General features: G+C 38.3%; 1 protein-coding gene across 2 annotated transcripts in view; it reads left to right on the top strand.

Moving 5' to 3' along the window:
- Positions 1-27,415, top strand: part of Dok5 (docking protein 5) — a 162,320-nt gene that overhangs the window by 72,208 nt on the left and 62,697 nt on the right. The gene's annotated exons all lie outside the window — the stretch shown is intronic.

Below are 27,415 nucleotides of genomic sequence, written 5' to 3'. Positions count from 1 at the left end.
TTTGTTGTTGTTTTTCAGCTGTTACGCTGAGGCAGGAGGATCACAAATTAGAGCCCAGGTTGGCAACTTAACAAGACTGCCTTGAAATAAAATTTAAAAAAAGATTGGCTATGTAGGTCAGAGGTGGAGCATTTGCCTAGCATATGGGAGGCTCTGGGTGCTGCCATTCCTAGAGCTGCAAAAAATAAAAATAAATACTGTTATAGGTTGTGATGTAAATTTTCTACCTGAATAGGAGACTATTCTGTCAGCAGTGAAGTTCCTTGGAGGTCAGAACTAGGTCTTATTGTATCTAACACACTGCCTGATGGAGAATAGACACTCATTCAAGGCTTGGGAAATGTACAGAAGGAAGCCAGGGGAAGGGACAGAAGACCATGATTGGTGGAAGAGGAGAAAGTTCCACTCTTTAGTTAATTTCTCTAAATTTGATGAGTGAATTTAATTGAAACTTGAAATTTCTTTTAGTAGTAGTGAGACTTTGTCACCATGGTAATAATTACTGGTTAAAATATATCATTGAGGAGGACAACATTCAAGTAAATATAGGATTTACTTGTTGATTGCATTCACAGACTAGGTAAATCCTTCATTCTGCATGGCAGTGTTTTTCATGAGCCTTGTTAATGCCTCATCTGTGTATTTTCTCTTTTCATGAAGGTGTGTAAAAGTACATTGTTATCGCTTCCCAACACCCTCATTAATTTCCAAATTCTCCTCTATTGTTTTTGGAGGACCTATGCTTATTTTTATGATAGAACATTTTAAATTTTGGTCTTTTCTGTAAAGATCTCTTAATTCTCATTGGGTGAGAATTCAAAGGAGCTGGGCCTCTCTGCCATTTCAGATTTTTTGTGAAGCCAGTAATCTGTTAGCACAGAAATTGGGCCAGATGGGGGGAGTGAACAGGCTTTTCTTTCCCTCAAATTTTCTAGAAGTAGGGACTTTACAACACTTATAAAGGGCCTATTTGACAGCTTTGTTTCTACAAGAAAAAAAAAGTAGAGAAATTAGTGTACTTCTCAAATTGAAGAAACAGTGAGTATGATGTGCATTATTGGCCCATCTGTGCATGCAAAAGGGAACGCAGAATACAAAGAAAGGCTTTGAGACAGTGGGAGAAGGGAATCAAGCACAGCATCTTCCATGTGTTTCGCCTCCCTGCAGCCCCCAAAGGAGATCCTTCCAAGCTCATTCCAGCCTTCCTTCTCCTTGTTGGAATACCCAGTTAGACTTCTTGATGAGTCTGTATTTTCTGTACCATTTATCTTCCATATGCCAGATATTTCCACGGTTCAAATAATTTTTTTCTTTCTGTGCTCAGGAAAGAGTTGTTGAATTGCAAATCTCTTACTTAGGAGCAATGATCCATGAAGGCAGTGAACTGTTGCAGACAGTTGTGAGCCATACTCTCCATTTCTGTCATGCGCTAGACTACTGGTGTCCAATTATTTGAGGCCAGATGTGTTATGTGCCAGTGATCCCATGTGTAGCCAGCCTTACCTAATAACAAGATAGCAAACAGTGCTATAGGAATGACTGGCTTTATTTTTGCTTGAGAGGTCTAACCTTCAAAGCAATTCCAAATGCCCAAGGGGAGTTTTTGCCTCATCTATTGGACAAACACAGAGCTTAGGTAGCCAGAAATTGCAGTTATGCTTCAGCTAGTCTCTGTCACTTTAAAATGCACTGCAGACCCTTGTGCTATTTGGTCACTGTTTGTTGCCACCAATGCCCTTGAGTGCTTCATGTTTGGGTAGAGCTCCAAATATACACAGAAATATCTTGGTCTATACAGTTCTCTATGCTTACCTTTCAGAAGGTAGAAAAACAAAGGAACAGGCCATGCTTTACTAGTAGATCAATGCATATGTATGAGAACAAAGGGAAGAGAGGGCTGTAGCAACTCTCCAAGTTTAGTGCACTGGCACGTGGTGCTGGCTCTATGCTCCAGACGTGTCCCAACTGAACACTTCCTACAACCTTTGCTGCCCCACTGGTACCAAGCCACTGGCCTGTTCATTCATGGTGCTCTGCAATCTGTACCACATCAAGATACTTTTTCATCTCAGACCCTCCAGTTGAGTTCTTGCCGTGGCCAGAGGAGCACAGGACTTGACTTCCTGTTGCCTGTTGAACTGCATCTCCCAATTTCTTCATCCCTATTTTCTCTGTTCCGCATACCTTGGGATCTTTGATTTCTTCAGACCCTTATACCTTTTCCAGTTGCTTTTTCCCCTCTGGAGTTCTGCCATTCCCCATGCCCACAGGTCCCTCCTTTAACATTGTTCAAATTCTTCTCTAAGTGAGGTCATTCCTTGACCCACTGACTTAAAGTGGAACCCACCTACACACTCCCTTGTAGGCTTTCTTTCTTGTTGTTTTCCTCAGCACTTACTGCTATAGATGGACTTCCTGGCTGTTTCCTATTCTCTTCCTACCCCCAGCCTAAAATAAGACCTTGCTCCCCGCCATCACTGTTAATCACTAGTACCTCACACTTAGTAGACACGTTTTAGTCTGGCTAAGAAAACAGTATTACAACAGAGGAAATGGAACACATATAGATGTTAGTGTGACATATTTTTATTTCGTTTACCATAAAAAATCTCTACTTAAAGCAGCTGAAGTCAAGAAAAGGAGTTTCACTTTGGAGGAAATGGGGTGGGTAGTGATGGGAACAGAACTACCCAGGATTGGGAAGTTTTAGGAGGACAGATTCAAATGCAAAACCAAAATGGACTGAACAGTTCTCCTTTGAAAGTGAGAGGAGGCTGAGGACAAACTCATTTGCCCTATTTCCGATTTCTACCTGCTGGCTTTGCAATTTAATATGCAAATCTTTGGGGAATGTGGCAGGCCATATTCTCTTTCATCTATAATAACCATTAACAAAAGTTCAAAGTGCTAGAATGGAGGAATTATCTACAGTAAGCCTCCCAGCCCTTGATGAGTTACTGCAGCCGATTCATCCCCTTTACTCTTAGATCTGATGCATTTAGTATTAATCTCTTGAGGGCATATAAAAAGCTGGAGTAATTCTGAGATATGCATTTTTTATCTAAATGCTATGTAATTTATGAATCTTGATGATAAAATATTGAGGCTGTAAGTAGCACACTGGACCAGATTTCAGAGCCCGTTCTAACATACATAAAGCCATTCCCAAAAGAAATGAAGAAATGTATCTTATGCAACTTGATCAGGACAGAGTTGACCTGACCCACGTGGACACACCTCTCCTGAAGGAAATCCTCATACTTGTGAGTGCACATTTTATTGTTCAAGATGTGATTTTTAAAAACGCCAGGTTTGAATATCTGAATATTCTAAGAAATTTTCACACAAGTGATTATAGAATTCAAACGTTTGGTTCATTCCTCCCTGAAAATGTAGCCAAAGGGACACTCATGCAAAATTCGGAAAATAAATATGTGAATAATGCACATGGAGAACACTTCATTTTTCATTTCTTTATCTCCTCATGAAGTGCCCTTCCGGCGCCCTGAGCTGTCAGAGATGCCTGGGAATTTGATGAACTGTAATTGCAACCATATTAGGACTCCAGTGACTCCCAACCTTCTTGTAAATGCAAAATCCCTGTTTTCATTCAGGGAATAAAGTCGTTATCCTCACTAGAGAGGCTGAGGCTTTCCTTGTATAATTTTACCTCTTGGGGATGAGTAACAGTTGGGACAAAGTCCAGGCGAAAGGAGGAGCACCTCCTGCTTTTAGACCAAGGAGTATGGAGCGGTGAGAAGTATGCAGATGGAGACTTGGGAAGGTGAGCTCCAAGGATGGCTTTGCTGTGGTGTTTCTGTCAAGTTGCTTGTTTGTGTTTACAGGTGACCTCCGTGGTACATCCTCATATTCACACACTGTTTCACCTGAACTGTCCATTCACATTGGACCAGAAGGACAATTCCAACAAGTGCTCACCTGTGATGTTTCCAAAAATGTGTACTTGAGATTCTTGTGATCAGCAGGGCTTTGTGGTCCAAGACATTTGGGAACTACACCATTACCCACCTGTCCTAGAGACCAATAATCCACAGTAGTTTATTGCAACTTCCGAAATGTCCTACACACAAGGAGGAGTCACTTTTAACTTTGAGTCAGCATTTCCAAAACTGATTTGGGGCCAATGGCTTTTTAAAAATCACGTGTTCCTTGGACCCAGTTAGTTCTAAGGAAGAGTCTGGAAACTTCAGCTTTGTTGCATTACTTTTTGAATTGAATGTTGACTTGACCCTCTGTTGTTTGAAGAATGAACAACTAGGGCTGATCGTTCCTACTTCATCAAAATCATCATGTTGATCTGTGTTTTAAATGATAAATGTGAATGTATTCATAGATGAAAGGCCCTCTAACTGCTGGAAATTATTGCCGTTCCCCCATCTCCCCATTTTGGCAAATCCGTTTGGGCTTAGTGGTTGTGTTACTCTAGAGCTTTGCTCAGCGACCAGATCATTCTTGTAATCACCAAGGTCAATGCCAGCCCTCTTTCCTGGTCTCTGAAAAAACAGCTTGGCCTTTATGTTAAAGGGACATAACTCTTAACACCTCCGCAAATTAAATTATAGCTATACACTGATGCGTTCCCTCAATGGTAGATGCTCCTCTGCCCACATTTCTAAGGCATACATGGAGGAGCTTAACTGTATCAAAACAAAACAAAAATAACCAAGAAGCGAAGCCTTCACTTCTACTTTTACCAGTTAACAAAGTTCAATTGTACACCAGACTACCAAAGTCTCCCAAAAACATGCTCAGTGTGGAATGAACTTTCCCACCCAAACTCAGTTTCTTTCTACGTTCCCTGGCTCCATCCTGTCCTTCTAGGCAGAGGCCAAGAAGTCTTTCCTGGTTCACCTCTTCCTTGTCCCCTCCTGTATCCAGTCTGTTACCAGGTTTCTCTGCACTCTTTGCCTGCATGGATACCCTTCCTTTCCTTGTCTTTGTGACAAGCTATACCTCACCTTCAGCTCCCCTTTGACTCTCCTGGACCCTGGTTTGGTCACCTCCATGACAATTCTGTATGATGCCCCATCACTCTGGAAGTAATGAATTATGTTCACATGGTGGTAGATTCTGCCTGGCTGGTGCTGATCCTTCATTAGATCCTTTTCCCCTGGGCATGTATGCTTAATTTTCAGGTGGACTCAATGCTGCCCAAAGGGAAGACCCCTATGCAGTAGAGATCCTAACCTCAGAGGGACAAGCAGGGAAGATGCCAAGCTTTCCTCATCTTTTTATTTCCTGCTGATTAGAAAATGGGTGGCATCCATCATGGCCCATGAAAATGAGAAACCACAGACCAAGGAGTACACACAGGAGTGGCTGATGTCTCCCATAAAGAAGCCTAGAGCTGGGTGTCCAGCCTGGTTTGTGCTCTCTGATGCCACAAAACTAGGTCATCCCCGACTGCCTACTGCAAGGTTTCTTTTATGTGAGAGCAATAAACTTCTATCTCATTAAGCCTCTATAATTTTGAACTTTCTCCCATGTACATTAGATCCTAATCCTGAGAGATATAAAAAAAATTTCCTCGTCTTCTGATGCATGCTAGGTAAGGAACTAAGTCACTTTCTCATCACCCTCATCAAAGTGCCTGACACCCACAATTTAAGAAGAAAAGGTTTATTTTGGCTCATCACTTTAGATGGTTCAGTCCGCAGTCAGCGGGGTCCAGGGCAGGAAGAGCAAGGTGGAAAGGTCTGGTGGAGGAAAGCTGCTCCCATCATGGTGACCAGGAAGCAGAGAGAGGAAGGAGGAGCTGGGGAGGAAGAAAGACTCTTTCTGGTCACACCCCCAGTGAACTCCGTCTTCCAAGCAGACCCGAACCCCTAACAGCACACCCAGCTGTGCATCATCAGTGGTTTAACCCACTGATGGGTATAGTGCTTTGGGGAAACTTTGGGGAGACATTCTGGGTGTAAACCATGAAAGGAACTCTGATATGCACAATCAGGAGCATCCAGACATGACTACTGTCTGTTGGGTTTTGAATCCCTTGAAGATAAGAATTGTGCTTTATTTGTCTTTGTATCCTAGGACCCCAGCACAGTATTTGGCCAAAGTAGATACTTTGGATTCCAAGGACACTTGAGGTGCCCAGGACATAGTTATGGGCTACTAGAACTGCAAAGTGGAAATATTGGGAGAACATTTGGTATGTTGGAAATAAAAAAGGGCTGTGTAAATCAACTGCCTGCCAGTGAACTTGGCCTGCAGTTGATTTACACAGCCCTTTGTTATTTAACTGGCATGCCATTGAACCTGTGCATGGTTTTGTCCCATGGAGAACACCATCTAGGAACAGTGATAACTCCATCAGATTTGTGCACATGTTTACCCTACAAAATTTGTATAACATATGTATAAACCTTAAAAAATCAAATGGTATTAAAGAGCTTATGGGCAGGGTGTGGTGGTGCATGCCTGTAATCCCAGCACTAGGGAGGCTGAGATAGAAGAATTGTTGTGAGTTCAAGGCCAACCTGGGTTACATAGTGAGTTCAAGACTAGCCTGAACTACATAGCAAGGCCCTGTCTTAAAAATGATGATGATGATAATAGTAAAGCTTATAATCAAAAGTAATTTTATATACTTCTCTCCTTTGCCCCTTCCGTGGGTTGAACTGTGACCCTCCAAGACATACTCAAGTCCTACAAATGTAATTTGTTTGAAAGTGAGTCTTTGCAGATATTTTCAAGTTAAAATGACCCTGTGGGATTACGGTAAACCCTATTCCAATGGCTTGTGACCTTACAAGAAGAGACCCAAGGAGAATGCTACTGAAGATATGCAGACAGTGGGACAACGTGTCTACAAGCCTAGAGTGGCAACAGTTGCCAACAACCTTCCAAAACCAGGAGAGAATCATGCATAGATTATTGCTCAGAGCCCCTAGGAAGATGTAGGCCTGCCAGTGCATTCATTTTCGACTCTGGCTTCCAGAACTAAGAGATTAGATTTCTGCTGTTGGCTACAGCATGTGTGCGATGCTTTGCTATGGCAGTCCTGGGAACTAATCTGCCTCCCTGAACCCAATCATCCCCTTCATTCCTTAGGTTCTTTCCTAGTGGTTGCTTCTGTGTCTCTGCATTGTATGCTTATACTCTTTATTTTATCAATGCCTAATACATTTAACAGATTTCTCTACTTTAAGGGTTTATTTGACTCATTTAGACAATGTCTCACCAACTCCTTCCTCTTCCTTACAAATCTGGTGATTATATTATTTCCAAAAAACTACCCGATAGGTTCTATGGGTTGCATTCAATAACAAACTTAAGCCTTTGCACTTTGACCCATGAAGGCGAAGAAGTGTTTCTTGACATCAACTTCACACGTTGAAGGTTTCATTGATTTTTACCAATTCCTTCTCTCTAGGTCTGGGGTCTTCTTTGCTCTCACATTGTGTAACACCAGGCCATTATTGTCTTATAGGAATGTGGGACTGCGGTTATCACATATTTCTCTATTTCAGAAGGAACAGGAAATACAGATTTTTAGTGACACCTCCTAATATTTAAGTGTAACATTTTAATACAATGTAAGTCAAACTGGATTTTTTTTTTAGGTTGCACTGATAAACTGTTTTGCCTATGGGATTGGTAATAGAAGGGGAAAATGCAAGCAAACAAGGGAAATGACCATCATGCTGAATGTTTACTGAGCCTCGCCTCTTACTTTCTTTCAGTTATTTGTATTAGTTTCCTTGTATGCATATGCTGTGATGAAAAACATCACACACACTTCACTTACAATACAATTTTAACACATTCTTCAAGCAACAGTTTTTAGTCAAAAGCACCTTTGAGACTGCCAAGGATAAAGTTCTTCTTATGCCTGCTCTACAGGAGTAGCTTAACTGTGATTGAAAATGGAATGTGTTTATATGCCAGATGTCAAGTTTCCAGAAAACACACAGAACAAAATCAGAAAAAAAGAATAAACATACCGGGTAGGACAGCCATGATTGAAACAACACTGAAGGTGATGTCCACTGGTGTTGTAACTACCACAGCCTAAGTAACAAATCACGAACATTGCATCTCGTATACCCTGTGAGTTGCAACCATAGAATGATATCAAAGCTATGCCCCTGAAGAATTTCTTTTTTAAAAATTTCTTGGTACTTTGCTATGATAGCTTCTAACCACTCTCAAAATTGTACCAAACCTCATTTGTGTTACTCTAGACTCCAGAACCTTGTATGATTCTTCCCCAGCATGTGTCTCCGACTGTCCTGTGGCACTAGCCACCTTGCTACACTGGATGTCCACCACTTGTCCACCTCAGGGCCTTTCCACCTACCGGCCTCTGACTGTAAAGCTCTTTCTCATGACTTCTTCTCTTTCTTCAGATACGTTTAAATGTAATTGCCTCAAAATAGCCTTGTTTGAACACTGCATCCAACTCCAACTCTCCTTTCTCTAGTATATTAAATTCATGCAACTTACCACTAATGGAATTGTGCCACACATGTATTAATTTTTATCTCTGTTTACTGCTAGTGGACAGTGAGCTCCAAGAGTTGTCGGAGATGTATGTGTGTTCTGTGACCTCAGCATCTTTCTCAGTGTATAAAACATAGTAAGCGTTCCTTAACTGTGATAGAAGTTCATGATAGAAAGGAGAAAAATACTCTACCAATTTTGAGTCAGAAAAATATTGGCCAAGTACTTTGGGGGTGGATATTTAAATTCTTTGTGTCTTCAGTTCCTAATTTCTAAATTGGGAATAATGATAAATATGGCTGATTTTTCTAGGCTAATAGGAGTATTATTTTTAACAGTATAGGTACTTTACATTGTACTTGACCCATTGTAAGCCCTCAGTAATACATTCTTAATAAAATCTCTTTAAAAATATACTTTTGGACAATACCATTAAGCTAGTAATTTTACTTTGATCTTCATTGGCTCAGTCCTCTCAGGCAGGTACTGTTAACCCACAGAACAGGTAAGGAAGCTGACATGAGTGAGACTGAGTACCACACCCAGCTGGGTCAGGTGTGAGGTGGTAAAATTAAAGTTAGACCCAGGCATTCTGGACCTGCTGTCCATGTTCCTAGCTTCCATGGTTAGGAATAGAGTCTACTTTGTATGATACTGTGTATGGGTGACTTAGTATTCCAACAGCTCAAGGGGGATCTGTTTGGATGAGGGCGAGAGAGAATAGTTCAGAGACTCTGCCTTCTCACCTTGCTCTTCCACACATTCCCAGAATCACGAAGAGAAATTCCAGGGAACACACTCTAGGTTGCAGTGCAGCTGTAAGAAAGAGCAGACATAATGTGTATCCTTTTCCCTGAGGTAACATCTTGCATATCTCTGGCACAGTATTACAGCTAGGATACTGACGTCAATGCCATTCACCATACTTACTCAGACTCCCCAAACTTCTTTGTGCCCATGCTATGTGTATATTCAGTTCTATGCAAGTTTATCACCCACAAGTGCCTGGATCCATGACTAAGACTAAGACACAGTGATCCCTTCAGCAGCGACCTTTTGTGTTACCCTTTTATAATCACCTCCTCCAGCTCTTGTTAATATGATTAGCAAACATTAATATGATCACCAAACGTTAATATAATTTTTGTTTTGATTCTCAAAAACAATATATAAGTGGAATCATGCTGTATGCAATCTTGGGATTGGCTTTCTTCACTCAACTCAACTTTCTTCAGGTGTGTCATTATATGTATCCACAGTTCCTTTCCATTTCTAAGCAGTACCCCACAATATGGATGTCCAGTTTGCTTAGCATTCACCCACTGAAAACATCTGTGTTGTTTCTAGTATAAATTACTATAAATAAAGCTACTATGGACACATGTATGTATTGTTCTCTGAGCATAAGTTGTTCCCCACTGCTGAATTCCAAAGAGTGTAAATCTTTAATCATACACTAGCTGTGTGTGTAGTTTTAAGATAAACTTCTCAACTGTGGCTGAGAATGACTGTACCATTTGATATTTCCATGAATAATGCATGAGAGATCCAGTTTTTCAGCATCCTAATGGCATTTGATGCCATTTTTTTTAGTCATTCCAATGGTAAGATCTCATTATACTTTTAATTTGGATATATTTATGGTTAATGATATGGAACATTTTTCTGTATGTCCTCTACAATAAAATATCTTCTCAGGTATGTTACTAAGTTTTAACTGGATTTTTAAATTTTACTATTGAGCTTTTGGAGTGTGTGTATGTTTCTGTGTGTGTATGTATGTGTGTGTATGTGTGTGTGTATGTGTGTGTGTGCATGTGTATATATATGTGTGTGTATATGCATGAATATAAATATATAACATATATTTTTTCTAGGTAATAGGTATTTTTCCTAGCCCTTTTTTACTTTATGGAAAAAGATAAAACAAAATTTCACAACAAAATAATAGAATAAAAAAATTAATACCTTACATGTTGTGATCTTTAAAGTAACTGCTCAGAGTACAAGATAATGGATATAAAAATTTTGTCAATTGGTATTAGCACAAATCTTCTTTTTCAATGATATAAGAGACACTAATAGTGTAACTGACTTGCATTTTTTTCCCTTTTCCCTACTGTCCTTTCCCCTTTCACCCATCCTAGTTCCTTTTTCCTTTTGAACAATTTCTTCCATTTCACAATATCTACCGTACATTTTAGACCTTATTTGCTCTTTCAAATTCTCACACAAGGGAAACAATCCAATGTTTACTCATGCAAGTCTGGTTTATTTCACTTATGTATGGTATTAAGTTGCATCCATTTACCTATAAAAGTCTCAAGTTTTTATGGCTGAGTAATACTCCATTGTATAAAAGTACATCTTTTTGATTCATTCCTCAGTTGATGAGCATCTGAGTTGTTTCCAGACTTTAGCTATAACAAATTATGTAGCTATAAACATGGGTGCACATATATTGCTGTGATATGATGTTTTAAATTCTTCTGGGAAGATACCTAGAAGGGGAATAGCTGGGTTGAGGAGAGCCTCTAATCCTAGTTTTTTGAGAAATCTCCGCACTGATTTCCACAGTGATTATACTAGTTTACACTCCCACCAACAGTGGAGAAATGTTCCTTTTTCCCCACAGCCTTTCCAGCATTTGTTATTGGTGGATTTCTTGATAATAGCCATTCTTTCTAGGGTGAGATGGAATCTGAGTGTTGTTTTAATTTTCATCTCTCAAATGACCAGTGAGGTTGAACATTTTTGCATATACTTGTTTGCCATTTGTATTTCTTCATCAGAGAAATGTGTATTCATCTCAGATGCCCATTTCTGGATTGAGTCTTTGAATTTGAAGGGTTTGATTTTTTTCAATTCTTTGTATATTTTAGATAGAAGTCCACTGTCTGAGGAACAATTGGCTAAAATTTTTTCCCACTCTGTGTGTTGTCTTTTCACTTTGTTGATGATTTCTTTCACTGTGCAAAAGCTTTTAATAAGATGAGTTATTGATTCTTTGAAATACTTCCCATGCAGTCTGGGTTTTGTTCATGAACTCTTTATCTATACCTATGTCTTCAAGATGTCTACTTACTTTCTCTTCTAGTAGATTTAATATTTCTGTTTTAATATGTGGATCCTTGATCCATTTTTACTTTAGTGTGTGGTGATAGGCATGGGTCTAGTTTTAGTCTTTGGCATGTAGAACCAGTTTTTCCAGCACCACTTATTAAAGAGGCTACTTTTCTTCAAGTGAACATGTTTAGCCCTTTTATTAAAGATAATGTGGCTGAGGGTGTTTGTAGTTGTGTCTGTCTCTTCTAATCTGTTCCACTGGTCCTCCAATCTGTTTTTTTGCTAGTACCATGCTGATTTTATCACAGTAGCTTTTTAGTATAATTTCAAGTCAAAGATAGTGATGCCTCCTTCCTTGCTTTTGTTGCCCAGGATTGCCTTTGCTATTCTAGGTCTCTTCTGGTTCCAGATGAATTTTAAGAATATTTTCTTTAGTTCTGTGAGGCATGCTAATGGTATTTTGATCAGGATTGCATTAAGTTTGTATAACAGTTTGGGGAGTATGACCATTTTGACAGTGTTGGTTCTTCCTATCCATAAGTGAGAGACATCTTTCCATATTCTGATCTCTTCAATCTCCTTTTTTAGAGTGCTGGAATTTTCCATATATAGATCATTTATTTCCTTTGTTAGATTGATTCCTAAGTATTTCATATTTTTAGATGCTATTGAAAGGGTGTGGTTTCCCTAATTTCTCTCTCAGTGAGTTTATTGTCTGTTTACGGAAATGTTATTGACTTTTGAGTGTTGACATTATATCTGCTTACACTACTGAATTTCGCTATTAAATCTATAAGTCTTTTGGATTAAAGATCCTTAAAACTTTTGAAGTTTTTGTGTTCTTCTATGTAGCGTATTATGTTATCTGCTATTACTTCTGTAAATAGTTTTTTAAAACATCATTTGTGTTGACTCCTTCTTTTTCATTGACACCAATTGTGCTTATATTATTTTTCTTTGCTTTGTCTCGTAACTGTTGAATTGTTATTTTCCAGTCTTTATTATTTTCTACAGATCTTTCCTTTCATGATGCTAGTTGAGATCCTGTCTTCAAGGTCTGAAAGTATGTCTTCAGTTTTATTTAAGTGGTTTTTCCACTTTCAATGGAATTCTTAATTTCCTGGATATCTGTTTGGATGCATTTCATGCATTCTGTTTCTTTCCTATATTGATCTTTCATGGTTTGCATCCTCTTCCTATCATCATCTACTTTTTAAATCTATCTCTATTCTAGATATGCTGAGAAATTCCTTTGTAAATGTTGACATTTCTTGTTTTACCTGAGTGATTATTTCTTATCTGATTTCCTCTTTAGCCCCATGGATTTCTTTCTTTTTTTATTTTAAAGATAAAAGAACAAAAACATCTTAACAAACACACATAGATTTAGAAAATAACACAAAAACAATACAAGCAATACAGAGTCTCAGAAAAGGTGATAGGAAATTAACAATGGTTGTTGTATTATATATTGATATCTTCAATTTGGATTTATTTCTTTACTTTAGTTCCTTTCATTTCAGAAATGTCAGGTGTGTGTCTTCCATTTTTCTCTCTCTTGTTGTGTCCTGGACTTATTTTTGTGTGGGCTGGAGGCATGAGATTGCATTTTGTGTCTGTGTCTTCTCTTTTTGTATTTAAAACATTTTTATTTTGTTTCCTATGTTGATCCTTGTAAATTCTTGTAGTAGTTAGCTTTGTCACTAGTATTAAGGCTTCTGTAAGTAAGGTTTATTCTTCAGGGATGTCTTCTTTGTGTAGGAGCTTCTTGGTATATGTCTGCCTCAAGATCCTACCTTTACAATTAATTAAGAGTGAGATGTTGGTATCTGTTTGGCTCAGTCCTCAGTCCTTTGGTGCTGGGGTGTGGTGAGGTTATTACCTTAACTTCCTGGTATTGTTACAGAAGTGAGAACAACTAATTAAAACAGGGATGACATCCTACCTAAGTAGTATAATTAGCAATAACTATAGTATCAAGTACAGTGTAGAAACTAACAGACTGTCATGACTGTTAATTTTGTACCTTTCACCACAGGAGCACAATCTACAACTGTGTTACAGAACTAGTAGTACATTGGGAGCTTGTAGGTAAAGTACTTCCCTTTGGTGGAGGAAATTTAAGAAAGATGGTGGATAAAACAAAGATAAGTGATCTTCCCAAATTATGGGAGGATGAAGGATGATCATGTGCATTTTGGGAGACTAGAGAAGAGGACAGAAGAGGAAGAATGAAGGAATAAGCAAGGAGTTATCTGAACTTGGTCTCTGGGTTTTGGGGTGGAGATTAGATTTCTGTGGGTGGAGAAAGGAAGAAAAAAGAGACAAAGGGGAAGCCCCACCCACCTGCTTCTCTTCTGTGTGTCTCTGTTCCCGAGCACAATGTTGGTTCACGTAACTTACCCCCTGTTGGCTCCTATTGTTACTGTTGCTTCTGACAGTTTCAGGCCAGTAGTCCCACCTGTCCATCCTGTGCACCCTTGCTGGGGGCCCTGCAGTGTGGCTGATGTTCCTGCTGCTCTCTGTGTCTTCCCACACTGTTCACCTGGATCCCAGCAGTAGGGAAGGGCTGGGATGGTCTCTGGGCTCTCCTGCACTGTTCACCTGGATCCCAGTAATGGGTACTTTTCAGATAGGCGGTTGTGGTTAGTTCTTCCCAGTGCATAGCTTGTCTTTTTATTCTCTTTATCGGGATCTTTTGTAGAATGAACATTTTAATTTTTAATGATGTTCTGTTTATGAATTTTTACTTTGATGGGTAATGTTTTCGGTGTCAAGTCAAAGAATTCCTAGCCATAGATACTGAAGATTTGCTCCTTGTCTTTTTCTTTTTTAAAAAGTCTGGTTTTACCTTTTACTTTTAAGTTCATTTTGAGTTTATTTTTGTGTAACGTATGAGATATAGGTTGAGTTTCATACTTACTGACCTGCTGTGGTCCAATTATTTCAGTAACGTGTTGAAAAATTATGCTTTCCTGGTGGAATTGCCTTTTTATCTTTGTCAAAAATATTTTAAGTGTAATTGTGCAGATCTATTTGTTCTCTCTCTCTCTCTCTCTCTCTCTCTCTCTCTGTCTTTCCCTGCCTCTCTTTCTTGATCTGTGTATCTATCTCCCTGCCAGTATCATATGCCTTAATTACTATATCCATGTAGTAATTCTTGATATTGAGTAGAATAATTCATTCCATTTTGTTCTATTTTCAAGGTTGTTTTAGCTGTTCTAGTGCCCATGCATTTCTATAAAAAATTTTCAATAATCTTGGTTGAAAATAAAACTTTGTTGGGATTTTGGAAGGAATTACATTAAACCTATAGATCAAATTATGGGAGGACTAATATCCTTTCTATGTTGAATCCATCCATGAACATGATATGATTCTACATTTATTTGAGAATTCTTTATTTCATCCAAATCTTGTAATGCTTATCCCCCCAACAATCACTTGTGATTATTTAATTTAATTTGTATTAAATTTAAAGTCCTTTTGAATAAAGTATTTAACTTGTATAAAATAGTTACTTTTCACCCTTTATCTGATATAGCAATCATTTAGTTTAAATAATTTCTTTCTTTCCCAAAATTATTTGGCTAATCATTATGAATGATTAGTTGTCCTTGCATTTTGGAAAGAGATTCAGTTTTATGAGGGCTTATGGAGATTTAATCTGTTTAGTCTGTCTTAGTCTATGCGTTTGCTTGACTTTGTTATATTCTTAAGAAGCACACAATACACATAACATAATAAGAAAAACAAGACAAAAAACAAGATTTACCTGTGAAGTTCATTAACTAGATGGTTTTCTCTGTATTTATACCTATTTTTTACACAAATTTCTTTTTCCTTTTAGGAATGTTTCGATAGTGTGTGTCTCTTGGAATCAGGTTGTTTATGTGTGTGTGTGTGTGTGTGTGTGTGTGTGTAAACACTTGAATATAATCCAAGCCCACAAGGAAGCTATCTGTAAATGATGCCAAAAGGAAAAGGGTGAGTTTTCCCCAGTTGGTGAAAAATTAATCAAATGTTTTTTGGATGGAGAAGAAATCACAGACTGTTATTAGCCAGGAGAGTCACTGCTTACATAGTTGTGTTGACACAGGCTCAAAATCCACTTAGGTCATTTATATGTTTTTAAATATGTCCCTCTTTTTTACTTTTCAGAGTTCTTACTAAATTGCAAAAATCACAGTATTCTTTAAGCACTTAATGAATTTTGAAGTGTGTGTAAAATGAAAAAAAAATTTTGATACCAGATCCCTGTCTGTGTCAGAAAAAAGAATCACACTAATAGATTAATATAGAGCTTTTGGACTTGTTCCTCTGGCTCCACAAATAGACATATTTTTACACTTATGTAGATTATATTTTAAAGCAAAAGTAGAGTAACTGAATATGTGCTACATTTGAAGAGACCATAAGTCTGTTTTACTCAGGATACTCTGTTGGGCCTGTGGTTTGTGCATAAATTTTAGTGGCAGATCTTTTGACATTCAAAGTATTCTAGTTCACGAGATAAATTATATGGCCACAGTAATTGGGTGGAGTGGGAACCAATCAGCGATCTGATTGGTTCACAAGATAAATTTTATGGCCACAGTAAAAATGCCGGTCTCCTTCCCTTAACTATAATTCTAAGTCTGGAATTAATGATTATACTTCTTTAATTTAATGGCTCTAGAGTACTCTGTACTATCTTCACTGCAGTCTGTTTAAATGTAACCAAATTGATGGACAGAATGGGTTTTCAGTGTTTTCCTTATACAAATTCTATTATAGGGAAAATGTATGCATCTGTCTTTCTGTTAAAAACACGTTACTATTTTGGATTAAGGTTTTTTTTTGTTTTTTTTGTTTTTTTGTTTTTGGTTTTTCTCCGGTACCGGGAACCGAACTCATGACCTTGCGCTTGCCAGGCAGGCACTTTGCCGCTGAGCTAAATCCCCAGCCCCTGGATTAAGGTTTTAGATATGAGATTATAAGACAGTATACTGCACCTTTAACTTCTACGTAACTACTGACGGTCTATCTCTGAAAAGGTTATTCATAGCCACACACCATTTATGAAAGACCCTTCATGCCAGATTCCATTCTATAAGTTTCACATGTAAAATTTTCAGTTTATCTACACTTTTCTTTCCAAAGAAAGTCACAAAGAACAAAAGGATTATTTCAGTTATTTTGCATGTACATTTGAAGATCCACTCTTTAGGGAGAGAGTCCAAATTTATAACCCAGACAGGCACTAGTCCAATTTATTTTAAGTGACCAAAGGCACTTAGATACTTTTGGAAAGAATGGAGCCATGTAATAGAGGGGTTGAGACATGATTGTCTAGACTGGGTCTTTCTTAAGAAATATTATATAAAATGTTTGCTTAAACGAGTATGTTCAAGGGTCCAGAGGGGAGATGTGTGAAGAAATTTACAAGTTTGGAATAGAACTGAGAGTGTCTCCTCCCTTACCTTTCTAAATATTGGCATTGGATCTTTAAACTATTCTTGCTTTTGCCAAAAAGACAATATGAAAAAGTTCAGTTTTGGAACACATTATACAAAGTCTTTTGGAATTTTAATAGAAATGTTTATTAGAGTAAGTCTGAAATTTTAAACGGAGTAATTATGTAATGATAATGATCATCATTTTAATTGGTTAGTTTTTAATACTTAAGAAAACTTGTAGACCCAGAAATGAACCACTTTCACATTATTTTTGGTTTTGAAATAACATAGAAAAGCTAAAGGGGTTTATGCCTCTTCATTTTCCATAAGATAATGGCTTTAATTTTTTTTAAGAATGAAGTAATTTGAAGCTTCTGCAGAGCTTTGCAATTTGCATATACAAAGTGGATTTCTCATTTAATTCATTCGGTCCCACAAGAGAAAAAATAATTAGGATATAGCCTACAAAGGCAGGGTGGAAAATTGCCTTTTAGGTAGCAGTCTGGTTTTCACTTGGTAAACATAAATAAATCATCATCTGTAAATTACCATCTGCAAAAGGAGAAGAAAAAGTGAAAATCAAATCCTTGTTTTCCTGGATGGCTTTGACTCTGCAGCACACCAGAAACACACTTAACATTCCCACACATTGCCAACTTATTGCATAATTCTGACAGGGACATCCCAGTTCCTCAAGGGAATATGCTTTTAAAAATACTATTGTATTAATTTTCCCTTGAAACATTAAAAGAAATTTCGACAGTTTCTCCACCTAGTTAACAAAATAACCCACATGGAAAATTGAATTGTGTAATTTGCAGTTGTTTTCCAAGTTGTTAATGCAGAACTGTATCAGTAGCAAATTAAACTTTCAAAGTATGACCACTTTGTTAATTGCTGGCTGTTAAACATTTACTTCAATGAATACTATCATTTATAATGAACACCACATCTGGAGTACGGCTTTAAACAGACAAATTAATTTGCAGTCTAATTTTAGGAATCGCTAATTGGATGGCATATTTAAAAGATTTATCAGAAATTTCGGAAAGTGCGGGTAATTCCGTCCTTTGATGGATGATTGGTCCTCTGTGTATGTGATACATACAAAACTAGAAGCGAGGCATGGCACAGTAAAGTGTTTTCTTTCCTCTGCACTTTACCCTAAGCGAGTCTTTGTCACTTTTCGTCCAGTTTTCTGCTGTATGCTTTCCTGACCCCCTTTCTGGCACTCTGGGCCTCTAGGCTAAGGTCACCACATATGATCTAACTCCTTGTATCATCTAACTGTTCTGCAAGTCCATGTGAAGGGCACTTTAGTGAGTCACCTGATGCAGCCCCTCTGTCCTCTGATGACCCACCTTCCTGTCCTACCTGGCGACCGAAAGCATCTTCAGACATTGTCAGATGCCACAGAGGGGTGCAAAAGTTTTCCCAAACTGAGAGCCACTAGCCCACAGAGTACATTTTCTAATGCATAAACATCATTCCATTTGCCTGCTTTAGCCAGTTGATCTATGCTCTTCAGATTTCATGATCCACACTAACCTGACTGTACTACCCTCGAGGGAGCCAGCACTGGCCAGCTCCTCTTACACACCGTACTTGATACCTATTCTTACTTCCCTTGTCCCTATATTTTTTCTTCTGTGAATGCTTTTTTTATTGTTATTTTTATTAATACATGTTTCCAGTGCATAATGATTGTGCTCCTTGTGAGGAGCTGGTACATGTATGTAACACATCTTAATTATTTTTCATTCTCTTCCCTTCTATTTCCTCTCTCCCCTCTATCTCTTGATCTGCTATGGAAATCAGTATGGAGATTCCTCAGAAAACTGAAACTAGAAATTCCGTTTGACCCAGCTATTCTCCTTCTAGGTATCTTCCCAAAAAGAGTCCAAGACATCATGTTACAGCAATACATGCATGCCCATGTTTGTAGCCACACAAGTCACAATGTGCCATTAGTCTATCTGTCCATCAACACTGAATGAACAAAGTAAATGTGGTATTTGTACACAGTGGAGTACTACTCTTCTTTAAAGAAAGATAAATCTGAGTTATTTGTAGTGGAAAATGGATGTACCTTGAGACCATAATGTTAAGTGAAGTAAATCAGACACACGGGCTCAAGTATCACATAGTTTCTCTTACATGAGAAACACAAAATACAAACAAAAAACAAAATAAAAGATAGAGCAGTATGAAGTAGGGAGATAGATTTTTCTTCTTCATATTTTTATTAGACCGGTCTTCACAGCTTTGTGATCCTGCACACAAGTTTATTTTGGCTGGAAATCTCTCTTCCCCTCATCCTTCAAGACCCAGCATAGGAATCACAAGGCCTAATTCAAGAATGATGGCTTCTTTGATCCTGTCTCTGTATTTGTTTGTGGGTGTTTGGTGGCTTAGTAAAGAGTGGCCTGTTTATCTGTACTTGAACTGTTATCTTTGCTGTTTGGCAGCTGTGTGGCAGCTTAACCTCTTCAGGTCTTAACACTCTCATACGTTCAATGGGAAAAGAGCAGCAGCTAGTTAGAAGATTGTGAAGAAATTAAATAACATATTGCTGTGCAGTTCTTAAAGCCCAGTCCTTTGCAGAGAACTGAGAACTTTGTGACCACTGCTGTTGGAGCTGTTGCAGTATGGCAGTGTCTGTTGTGCCAGGTTCTATCGCTGGCCCCAAGCTAGACAGATAGCCTTTTATCCTACTAGATTAGGTGTGTGAAACCTCCCCTTTTTGTGTTTGTGCAGACTTGGTCTAAGTGACCATTTTCTGGAGTCTGCCTGCCCAGAGTTAAATCCAGTATCTGTGTCACTGGATAGGCATAGTCTGACCCTGATCGTGACAGTGACGTCACTGTGCCTTGGTCTCCTTGTTTTATGTGGAAGGTTGACAATATCCACATTAGGAGAAAGAGCTTTTATTGAACAAGCATTTACTGAGGGTGTACCCCGTGCAGGGCACAGTGCTCAGCACTGAGATACAATGGTAGATCAGCAGAGGGGAAGAAAGAGACTGACGTACAGGAAGTATGTACATTAAAATGCTCAGTATGTTGGTGTACTTGATAAACTCCAGGGAGAAAAATAAACTAGGGGAAGGGATGTCTGGAGGGCGACAGGTTGGTTTTCCAGGCCAGGAAGAGCAAGCGCAGTTTCTGAGTAGGAGTGTACTTGTACTTGTGGAAAAGAAAAGACTATAAATGAGGTAGATGTCAAAGCTTTCAAGATGAGCTAAAGTCAGGTTTTTAAGATGGTAAGGTCGATTCTTTATTGGCTTCCTCTCAGTAGAGTTGTGTTGTTTCAATATAATGACTTCTGGCAAGGTCGTTAGAAGGAGGCCACGTTTGCAGAGTGCTGTGTAGGAGTACTCCCGAAGCTCCGAGGAGCTGTCCACCAGCTAAGCAGGACTCCACGGGCAGCTTTACTCCTTCCAGCCAGGGAAACGAGAGCCATTTCTCTTAGAGGAACTCAGAGTGTGTGGGAGGAACACACACACAGTTGGAGTATATCTTGAGATGAGTGAATCCAAGTTTTTCAGACTGATTTTCAGGCAGTGCCATCCAACATAATCACATGCTGGAGCCAAGAGGCACACCACCAACAAGGTAGCCTTCTGTCACTTCATGCATTCTTCCAGGAAAGGCGAGCCTGGCTGCCTTTGCCATCTGCCTGGAGTCTCTGCTGAAAGAAAAGTGCTGTGATGAGGGAGAGGACTTGAAGCCCTGCTGCTGATGGAGTGCAGGTGTCAACATCTCCTGTGTCCCTTTTTAGTAGGTGTTCCAGTCAGCTTTCCATTGCTGTGACAAAATACCTGACATCTGAAACTTAAATGGGGAAAGGTTTATTTTGACTCACAGCTTTGTAGGTCTCAGTCCATGATCACCTGGGTCCCAGGTAGAAAAATCATGGTGGAAGAGCACAGTGAGGAAAAGTTGCTCAACTCATGCATCTGAAAAGCAGAAGGCAAGGGAAGCACCGGAGGAGGAGGAGCCAGGAAACAGTTGTAATCTCTGAGGTTATGCTACCTAACCCACCCAGCCACACCGAGAAGTGCACTTATTCATCTCCTTAGCCTCTCAAAAGCCAGTCGAGATTAACCATCACAATAGGTCCCAGAAATGTCCCCGGTATCCACCTGTACTCAGCTGTCCTCACATTCCAGATAAGCATAGCTGGACCTTGTGGTTGTAATAACAACTGGATGGCTGTGTCTGCTGAAATGCGCAGGAGAGACTGGTAACCATGAGAAGTCCCAGAGACACGGCTCCCATCCAAGCAGGCTGCCTTTGAGACCAGCTGCTCTCCTACAGACAAATCCAAGTAGAAAGCTGAGGATGAGGCCGTCCAAGTGCACAGGAACTGGGTGGTGGTATTTATGTCAGCTAAATGCACGTTGCAGAGTTGAGCCCCTCACCTGAGGAAATCTATGGTTACACACTTTTTAAAATTAAAACATGAACAATAATAGTGATTCTAGTAATATTTGAGATCTGTGTTTCTGGATTCATAAAAGACCAGTGAGGGAGGGCAACAGAAAAATAAACCATGTTCATCCATGTTTATCTTGAATCTGGCAGTCATACTTGAGGCATGTGGACTTTGATTAACAAACCAGAGAGGTGAAGGAAAACAATACTTGATGCAGAGAGGGCCTTCATGGATGCGAAGAGGATGTGCATGTGACTTCAGAGCATCACCTCACTCCAATTCCAAATAGGAAAATTTCTGCTTTACTACGAAGAGTTACAGCAGCTACCTCACCATGCTCAAAATCGATGCTACCTTTCCTAAAGACTAATATTACTGTATTTACAAAATGGGGGAGACTCTTCTAATTAGAAGGGGCTCAGAGATGAAGGAAGAAAGGCCACACTAGGCCCTGGACTGGAGTGGTGTGGGTCAGCACGGACATCAAATTTGAGGGACTTTTAGGGAATTTGTATATGAGATATAAATTAAGTGATGGAAAGAATTCTTACCTGTTTGGCTAGTTGTGCACATAGCATTGAAGTGATACTATCATTGAAATGATGTGGGTGAACTCTGCTTTGTCAAGAAATATTAATTGAGCAATCTTTCATTCTTACATCTGGTAATCTGAGCAATGTAGTCAAGGATAGCGATATGTAATGTAACAACCACTGTTGATTCGTATTATTTTGTTTTGAGACTCTGTATCACTTTGAATATTCTTGCTTTGATTTGTTTATGTTTGTGATACTGGTATGCTGCTACTGTTCTATGTCTGTTTGTTTCTCCTTTACTACTCTCTTTAAAATAAAAAAATAAAAAAGGAAATATTAGTTGAAGTTGGAGAGATGATGTTTGTGAATGTTTGTAATCACTTTCAAACATTTCAACCAAAATCAGTGTGTGTGCATAGACATTATATATCTATAAGTATATATATAATATGTATATTACATATATGTGTTATATATTGCATTTATATGTAATGAAAGAGTTAAAGTAAATAAAATGAAAGTGAAACTTAATAATGTTGATTTAGGCAACATTGCTGTTTGTTATATTGTTTTAGCATTTCCATGTTTAATAATCTTCAAAATGAAATTTTGGAAAAGAAAATCATTCCCAGAAAAAGGTTCACAAGGTAAATGAAGCATTAAAGGAATCTGAGTAAACGAGCCCTTAAATAATTCCTAACATGTCACTCATACTAATTAATTAGAATAAATTTAATACCCACATCAAAAATAAACATTCAATTGAATATAAATACAATAATTCAAATATAATTTCCTTAACAGTTCAATGGTTTTTGTAAGACATACCTCTGAAATGGATGCCAACAAAAATTTAAAAATAAAATGTTCATCCCCACAACCGAATATTGAACAGAACCCAAAACTTCTTATGTATTCAACAACATGGAAGACTTCCATATTTAATTTGGAATGAAAGAATGCAAGTATTGAAAAATGCATGTGGCATGATTCCATTTTTATTGTTTTGAGAATCCTCCTGCCTCAGAACTAATCCATGGTGACAAAGGTCAGAGTGGTGGTTTTCTTTGTACAGGACGGAGCAGTTAGAGGTGCTACTGACTGACATTGTTCATGTATGTTGATCTGGAGGTGGCTACAAGGATGTGTAAAGGGGTGAAAGTTCAGCAGACCGTAGTCTTGAGGTTCTAGTTCTGTACTGGACATGCTCTATCTGCGGGTCCTGATGTGCAGGTTTCCATGCTCAAGTGACTGGCAGAATTTCACTTGCCTGGAAAAGGCGCTCCCCTGGTGTCACGTGTACCCACATCAAAATTCATTCTTTCTTCAATATTTTAAGGTACAAGTAGGAAAGATGGATCTAGTTCAAATTACCTTCTTCTGAATTGAAAAATACTTCATTTTTACTCGGAAATAGAGATTTACATTTTCTATTTTCTTGCTCCCAAATGATACATTTTTAAAGAATTTTAAAGCATATCATTTGCAGAAATACCTTTTAACCTGTTGTCTCCAAAATGGTGTGCATCTTCAGTTTTATTCATTTACCTAGTCATTTATTCTTTCATTTTTTTATATTATTTGTTTTCTAAAGAGAACATGAAATATAGTATTAGGAAAATCAGTGATTTATTTTATTTTTTGTTTTTTTGAGGCAGGGTCTCACTATGCATCTCAGGCTGGCTTTCAACTCACTATGTAGCACAGGCTGGCCTCAAATTTGCAGCAATCCTCCTGCCTCAGCCTCCTCAGTGCTGGGATTACAGGTGTGTGCCACCATGCCCAGCTAGTACAGTCATTTAGAAGCCAGAAGTTATAGAGTTGCATGTAGAACCACCTTTCCTTTTTATATGCATAATCACAATTACTTCTTTGATTTTCACTTTATTCCTCACTGTAATTTGTTTAATAGTAGTACCAAGGCTGTTATATTGTCCAGAGAACCTAATATCACATTGTAATTATTTGGTATTTCATGATTGATTTAAATGAGTGGGCTTCCTTCTGAGAAAGGGATTTGTAAGTTTCTGTTGGGATGAATAGGAGGGGTTTCTTTCTTCGTGTAATTACACTAACTCTACTTCTGTGAAATGGGGTGCTGTGTCAGATTTCCTTTGAAACATTTTTAAGAAATCCAAATGATTCAATAGCTAAAATAAAACTGAGAATCAATGTTCTAGTAGAGTTTTCTGATCACTACTTGGGTGGCAAATCTAGTCTCCTTCATAAAAGAAGCAATATTGTTAAATTGATTTGAGATTTGAAAGAAAAACTATAAAATTTGTTGGCAAAAAGGATATCAAGCAGCGTGTACTAGACACCTGCTATAGTAATACTTCCATATCGTGGTAGCACATAGCAACATATTTTCAACATATTGATCTCTTGCCTTTGATATACGAGGGGTCTGGATTGGCCATGGGTGTACCAAGCACAGCTGGATTAGTTTAACTCAGTTGAAATTCACCTTTCTGATCCCAGATCCATGAAGGAGGAGGATCTTGTTCTTATGGTGAAGGGGTGAAGTTCAAGGAGAGAGGAACTACCTAATTACGCCTGCATTTGAAAGGAATCTTCTTAAATGCAGCTTAGCTCACATTGTGTTGTCCAAGGTCAGATATGTGGCCAAGTCCAAAGTCAGGAAGGAGTTCCAGGTGCTGGGAGGCAAGGAATCATTGTGAAGAAATAATCCAGAAAATGAAGGTTGCTGTGAACCATGGAATTTGCCTGTGATTTGATTTCAATGCCTCCAAATCAGAGAATCATTTTGCCAAGGCTTATTTTTCCAAGTCCCATGCCCAGAAATATCCTTTATTTCAGAAGAAAATGTCCTATTGAGATCTCATTATTTTTTGCCAACTGAATTTTGAAGAAGCCACTATCTTTTTGGAATTATGTTAGTCCATGATAATTTCTGTAACAAATGAGCCCAGAGTATCCAAAATCTGCAGAGATATATAGTTAACCTGAGCTGTGGAAAGTTATCACCAAATTTGTGGAGAAAATCAAACATTTCAAAGGATCTAATACCGGCAATTGTCATATGGATATTTCTGGTCTTCTTTGACAGCTACAGATTTTACCTCCATTTCAAGAGAAAGATCTCAAGACTTAGTGATTCTAAATATATTCTGGAAAAAAGAAAAGAAAGCTGAGAGATTGTCTAGGTCACATAATTAAATTGAAAGAACCAGGTAGATGCCCAGAAAATAAACAGAAATTAGTTTAATTTTCTAAGTTGGTCTGATAGGGTTTTCACATGGATATTGTATAAAAGGCTAGATTAAAATACTTAAACTCAGTGTATATGCATTGTAAATCACAAAACCTGACTTTCCTTTCTTTCCTGCTAACTGACATAACCCTGCCCATGGCGATGAACATTTGTAGCTGGATCTTGCATCCCACCCCTCTTGGTAACCATTCTTCAATCATCTAAGTCATAACTCTCAGAGATATTTCAGGTTTTGATCCTGAAGCTTTATTTACTTTCTCACTTGGGAAATACACTTGTGAAATGTGTGAAAAAGGCACAAAGAAAACAATTGGCAGACCTCAGTTAGAGACCGTTGGGAGATAAGTGGGAGGCAAGGTGCTGTCACGTTTCCACTGAAATCTGTTGTCAGACCTCTGCCAAGGAAATGAGATTGTTCTGGGTGACTTTATGACCTTAGTGGCTATCCACAGAACTCTGGCCTCAGTAGGAACTTAAAGGAAAAAGTCAATTTTATAATGGTAGAATTAAGTGAATAGTAAAAATTGATGATCTTTTCCTTAATTTTTAGTCATTGCTATCTATTCATTAATTTTTGTCATAATCAGTATTTCCTTCACTCTTTTTTTTTTTTTTTTTGGTGCCTGGAATCAAAATCAGGACCTTGCACTTGCCAGGCAGGCGCTGTGCCACTAAGCTATAACCCCGGCCCTGCGTTTCCTTTGTTCGTATTTACTTTACATTATGCTTTAAACCAGTAAAGTTTTTTGTTTTACTAAGTTCACTGTAAGAGAAACATTTATTGCTGCTATTAATAGAAAACCAGCACCACTTGCAATGAACAGAAGCTGCCAATGGAAAAGAAGTGCAACAGAAAGAAAATAAGGATTTTAAATTATGGGTGGTATCTTCTGCCTTCTAGTAGTCTTTCTGAATGTGTATGTGTTAATTATACATGCCCTCGGAGAAACACACACACACATGCACACACATGTATGTACACATAGATCTAGCATTTTAACATATTTTTCAAATTGCAGTGCTAACTATCCAACCTAGGGCCTCAAGTATGCTAGACAGGCAACTCTACCACTGAGCTAAATTCCTTGTTCTGCTTAACACAATCCCAAGTGTACCTCAGGTGCTGTGTTGTTAATTATATGTACATGGGTGCAGAGCAGATCTGTAGACTTTTCAGTCTTGTGTGGTTGGATCTTTATACCTATTGAATAGCAACTCTCCATTTTCCCTTCCCTTCAGCTCTGGCAAGCACCATCCTCCTCTCTGCTTTTACCACTTTGACTGCTTTGTTTACTTCATGTAAGACAGAATTATTCAATAGTTACCCTTCTATACTGAGCTTCTGTTATACAGTCTAGGTCTTCAAGACTCACCATATTGTATCATAGTACAAAATGTTGTGCATGTAACATATTTTCTTTACCCATTCATCTGTTAATGGGCATTTCCCCTTTCTTGGCTATTGTGAGCAATGCCACCATAAATATAGAGGTACAAGTATCTCTTCAAGATCCAGTTTGCAGTTCTTTTGATAATTACCTCAAGTGGGACTGCTAAATTATATGGTAGTTGTACTGTTAATTTTTGGGAAATGCTCCACATTGTTATCCATCTTTGCTGCATCACTTTACATTCTCACCACTGAACCCATAGCATTCCAGTTTCTCCAAATCTTCACTGACACTGTTTATCCTTAGTATTGTTGGTCACAGCCATCCTAACAAGTGGGATGCTTCATTGCTGTTTTGATTTGAGTGTCCATGACGGTTAGTGGTGCTGAGAAACCTTTCCTGTAGTGCACTGTGTGTCTTCTTTGCAGAGGTGTCATTTTCAAACTGGTTACCAATTTTTACTTGCTTTCTTTTTGTTATTGAGTTGAAGGGGCATTTTGAAGATTAACTCCTTATCAGGTATAGTTTGCAAATATTTTGTCCCACATTGAAAGTGTTGTGAATGAACAATTTTGTATTGGTTCTGATCTTAAGAGAAATCTCCCAGTTTTTGACTCCTGAGTATGCTATTAGATATGCATTTTTATGTATAACCTATATTGTATTAATTTATTTATATTCCTAGATTGTGGACTGTTTTTAATCATGAAAGGGTATTAGTTTTTGTCAGATGCTTTTTTCCAAGCACCTACTGAGATGAATGTGTGACTCTTGTCCTTCATTTTTCAGCATGGTATATTATTACACTGATCAAATTTCAAATGTTGAACCACCCTTGCATCACAG

The sequence above is a fragment of the Chinchilla lanigera genome, unplaced genomic scaffold (genome assembly GCF_000276665.1).
Source record: "Chinchilla lanigera isolate Chin_1 unplaced genomic scaffold, ChiLan1.0 scaffold00044, whole genome shotgun sequence".
NCBI classification, from domain to species: domain Eukaryota; kingdom Metazoa; phylum Chordata; class Mammalia; order Rodentia; family Chinchillidae; genus Chinchilla; species Chinchilla lanigera.
Note: the sequence above shows the minus strand (reverse complement) of the source record. Positions and strands in the feature narration are given on the sequence as shown.